Source organism: Triturus cristatus, chromosome 4_1 (assembly GCF_964204655.1).
Source record: "Triturus cristatus chromosome 4_1, aTriCri1.1, whole genome shotgun sequence".
Lineage (NCBI taxonomy): Eukaryota > Metazoa > Chordata > Amphibia > Caudata > Salamandridae > Triturus > Triturus cristatus.
In genome coordinates, this window is record NC_140585.1 from 134,605,704 (window position 1) to 134,610,703 (window position 5,000).

The 5,000-nt window shown below is 40.0% G+C and overlaps 3 non-coding genes across 3 annotated transcripts; all 3 read right to left on the reverse strand.

Annotated features, from left to right (window-relative positions):
- Window positions 1-649: 649 nt before the first annotated feature.
- Window positions 650-722, reverse strand: TRNAR-UCG (transfer RNA arginine (anticodon UCG)). The gene has a single exon. It is a non-coding gene; the product is annotated as a tRNA-Arg (tRNA).
- A 1,517-nt stretch (window positions 723-2,239) lies between these two features.
- Window positions 2,240-2,312, reverse strand: TRNAR-UCG (transfer RNA arginine (anticodon UCG)). The gene has a single exon. It is a non-coding gene; the product is annotated as a tRNA-Arg (tRNA).
- Window positions 2,313-3,827: 1,515 nt separating this feature from the next.
- Window positions 3,828-3,900, reverse strand: TRNAR-UCG (transfer RNA arginine (anticodon UCG)). Its single transcript has one exon. It is a non-coding gene; the product is annotated as a tRNA-Arg (tRNA).
- Between the last annotated feature and the right edge of the window lie 1,100 nt (window positions 3,901-5,000).

Consider the following 5,000-nt stretch of genomic DNA (forward strand, 5'->3'; position numbering starts at 1 on the left):
TCTATGCTATAATGGAGACTTTGCAATTTTAGCAAGTGGAGAGAAATTGGAGAACCACTTTCGACTCCACACTTCTTCTTCACTTACTTCTTTTCTCAATATACTGGGCTTAGAAAAGGGTATCAAGCCATCCTTATCATCAGTAGGACACGGAAAGAGGCACTAAGTCTCCTAACCAAGTTCAACCACACTCTGCAACTTAACCATTGCACTACAAAGTAGGCAACGGGGGCATCAGCAAAGGCAGCCAATGTGCCGATCCTTTATACATTTTGTGTAGTACTTTTCTTACTCGGAGGCAAAATCAGCACTTTAACTGCCCAAATCATACAGATTTTACACATGTACCACTCTATGCACACATAGGCACACACCTTGCAGTTCTTCTACACACACTTAAGCTAAAAACCCATTCTGTCACGTCAAAATTCTGCAAACCTATTACATATTCAGTGCGTCGGCATAGAAGCACTTTTTAATGCCACTAAAATGCACAAGTAGTTAGACTGAAGATGCAACCTGAATGAGTTTACAGTATGTACTCCACTTTATTAATGATTAGTACTGAGAAAGTGAGGACTACAAGAGTATTGGAAAATACTTTTTCCACTCTGAATGTAAAGCAGATTGTGTGACCATTGGCCAAAAACGACCACGAAGGGACTCGAACCCTCAATCTTCTGATCCGAAGTCAGACGCCTTATCCATTAGGCCACGCGGTCATCCGTCCACCTGAGATGATTTTTATCATGTAGGTGGTATGCATGGATGGAGAACATATTATTGAAAGGTATTCAGGTTTACATCCCATAGTGTTCTTTCAGCTCTTTTCGCTGGAAGCACTTTTTTGGAATCTATATATTGAGAATTTTATGAGTACGATATGCTTTTGTTTTCCTTTTTCCATACAAACCTCTTTCCTCATGAGTTTAAAGCTCATTTGTATGCTCTACATAGCTCTGGACGTTTCCAGACGTGGAGTGAAACTGTTTTGAAAGTAGTACAAATTGCTCCTTCCTGCATATGCTAATTTTTCACACTCACATAGGTTGTATAAGTTTTATGAATCCTGGCTTGACCTATTCAAGTAGCTGAAAGCCTGTCACCACCTCTAGAAACAAGATTCACACCAATCCAATTCATATCATTTTTTCCAAAGGAATATGTTCTGGCCGGTCGAAAATGCATCTCACAAAAATAGGCATTTAAAAATCTACTTTGCAGTTTCAGAACACTAACATGACTGTGAAGTGTACACAAGTAAAATTGGACCGTTTCAAAGTACCTAATCCCTCATAAACTTCTGAGAGGAAGCATGTAATAAATCTACCTAATTTTCTGGAAAAGTAAGAGGGAGGATTTTTGTTATCACCTCCGATGGGACTTGAACCCACAATCCCTGGCTTAGGAGGCCAGTGCCTCATCCATTAGGCCACTGAGGCACACATGCATAGCTCTTTTCTAGAGGCATTATTTAAATGTATTCTATGGTCAGACACCGGTGTGTGCACACAGGGCATTTCTCACTTCTCTCTATAAGTAAACTTCCCATTTTCATCCTCTTCCATTCCCGACTTTAACGCTCTCTTCTATGCTATAATGGAGACATTGCAATTTTAGCAAGTGGAGAGAAATTGGAGAACCACTTTCGACTCCACACTTCTTCTTCACTTACTTCTTTTCTCAATATACTGGGCTTAGAAAATGGTATCAAGCCATCCTTATCATCAGTAGGACACGGAAAGAGGCACTAAGTCTCCTAACCAAGTTCAACCACACTCTGCAACTTAACCATTGCACTACAAATTAGGCAACGGGGGCATCAGCAAAGGCAGCCAATGTGCCGATCCTTTATACATTTTGTGTAGTACTTTTCTTACTCGGAGGCAAAATCAGCACTTTAACTGCCCAAATCATACAGATTTTACACATGCAGCACTCTATGCACACATAGGCACACACCTTGCAGTTCTTCTACACACACTTAAGCTAAAAACCCATTCTGTCACGTCAAAATTCTGCAAACCTATTACATATTCAGTGCGTCGGCATAGAAGCACTTTTTAATGCCACTAAAATGCACAAGTAGTTAGACTGAAGATGCAACCTGAATGAGTTTACAGTATGTACTCCACTTTATTAATGATTAGTAATGAGAAAGTGAGGACTACAAGAGTATTGGAAAATACTTTTTCCACTCTGAATGTAAAGCAGATGGTGTGACCAATTTACCCAAAAACGACCACGAAGGGACTCGAACCCTCAATCTTCTGATCCGAAGTCAGACGCCTTATCCATTAGGCCACGCGGTCATCCGTCCACCTGAGATGATTTTTATCATGTAGGTGGTATGCATGGATGGAGAACATATTATTGAAAGGTATTCAGGTTTACATCCCATAGTGTTCTTTCAGCTCTTTTCGCTGGAAGCACTTTTTTGGAATCTATATATTGAGAATTTTATGAGTACGATATGCTTTTGTTTTCCTTTTTCCATACAAACCTCTTTCCACATGAGTTTAAAGCTCATTTGTATTCTCTACATGGCTCTGGAAGTTTCCAGACGTGGAGTGAAACTGTTTTGAAAGTAGGACAAATTGCTCCTTCCTGCATATGCTAATTTTTCACACTCACATAGGTTGTATACGTTTTATGTATCCTGGCTTGACCTATTCAAGTAGCTGAAAGCCTGTCACCACCTCTAGAAACAAGATTCACACCAATCCAATTCAAATCATTTTTTCCAAAGGAATATGTTCTGGCCGGTCGAAAATGCATCTCACAAAAATAGGCATTTAAAAATCTACTTTGCAGTTTCAGAACACTAACATGACTGTGAAGTGTACACAAGTAAAATGGGACCGTTTCAAACTACCTAATCCCTCATAAACTTCTGAGAGGAAGCATGTAATAAATCAACCTAATATTCTGGAAAAGAAAGAGGGAGGATTTTTGTTATCAGGTCAGATGGGACTCGAACCCACAATCCCTGGCTTAGAAGACCAGTGCCTTATCCATTAGGTCACTGAGGAACACATGCATAGCACTTTTCTAGAGGCATTATTTAAATGTATTCTATGGTCAGACACCGGTGTGTGCACACAGGGCATTTCTCACTTCTCTCTATAAGTAAACTTCCCATGTTCATCCTCTTCCATCCCCGACTTTAACGCTCTCTTCTATGCTATAATGGAGACTTTGCAATTTTAGCAAGTGGAGAGAAATTGGAGAACCACTTTCGACTCCACACTTCTTCTTCACTTACTTCTTTTCTCAATATACTGGGCTTAGAAAATGGTATCAAGCCATCCTTATCATCAGTAGGACACGGAAAGAGGCACTAAGTCTCCTAACCAAGTTCAACCACACTCTGCAACTTAACCATTGCACTACAAATTAGGCAACGGGGGCATCAGCAAAGGCAGCCAATGTGCCGATCCTTTATACATTTTGTGTAGTACTTTTCTTACTCGGAGGCAAAATCAGCACTTTAACTGCCCAAATCATACAGATTTTACACATGTAGCACTCTATGCACACATAGGCACACACCTTGCAGTTCCTCTACACACACTTAAGCTAAAAACCCATTCTGTCACGTCAAAATTCTGCAAACCTATTACATATTCAGTGCGTCGGCATAGAAGCACTTTTTAATGCCACTAAAATGCACAAGTAGTTAGACTGAAGATGTAACCTGAATGAGTTTACAGTATGTACTCCACTTTATTAATGATTAGTACTGAGAAAGTGAGGACTACAAGAGTATTGGAAAAGACTTTTTCCACTCTGAATGTAAAGCAGATTGTGTGACCATTGGCCAAAAACGACCACGAAGGGACTCGAACCCTCAATCTTCTGATCCGAAGTCAGACGCCTTATCCATTAGGCCACGCGGTCATCCGTCCACCTGAGATGATTTTTATCATGTAGGTGGTATGCATGGATGGAGAACATATTATTGAAAGGTATTCAGGTTTACATCCCATAGTGTTCTTTCAGCTCTTTTCGCTGGAAGCACTTTTTTGGAATCTATATATTGAGAATTTTATGAGTACGATATGCTTTTGTTTTCCTTTTTCCATACAAACCTCTTTCCTCATGAGTTTAAAGCTCATTTGTATGCTCTACATAGCTCTGGACGTTTCCAGACGTGGAGTGAAACTGTTTTGAAAGTAGTACAAATTGCTCCTTCCTGCATATGCTAATTTTTCACACTCACATAGGTTGTATAAGTTTTATGAATCCTGGCTTGACCTATTCAAGTAGCTGAAAGCCTGTCACCACCTCTAGAAACAAGATTCACACCAATCCAATTCATATAATTTTTTCCAAAGGAATATGTTCTGGCCGGTCGAAAATGCATCTCACAAAAATAGGCATTTAAAAATCTACTTTGCAGTTTCAGAACACTAACATGACTGTGAAGTGTACACAAGTAAAATGGGACCGTTTCAAAGTACCTAATCCCTCATAAATTCTGAGAGGAAGCATGTAATAAATCTACCTAATTTTCTGGAAAAGAAAGAGGGAGGATTTTTGTTATCAACTCCGATGGGCCTTGAACCCACAATCCCTTGCTTAGGAGGCCAGTGCCTTATCCATTAGGCCACTGAGGCACAAATGCATAGCTCTTTTCTAGAGGCATTATTTAAATGTATTCTATGGTCAGACACCGGTGTGTGCACACAGGGCATTTCTCACTTCTCTCTATAAGTAAACTTCCCATGTTCATCCTCTTCCATCCCCGACTTTAACGCTCTCTTCTATGCTATAATGGAGACTTTGCAATTTTAGCAAGTGGAGAGAAATTGGAGAACCACTTTCGACTCCACACTTCTTCTTCACTTACTTCTTTTCTCAATATACTGGGCTTAGAAAATGGTATCAAGCCATCCTTATCATCAGTAGGACACGGAAAGAGGCACTAAGTCTCCTAACCAAGTTCAACCACACTCTGCAACTTAACCATTGCACTACAAATTAGGCAACGGGGGCAT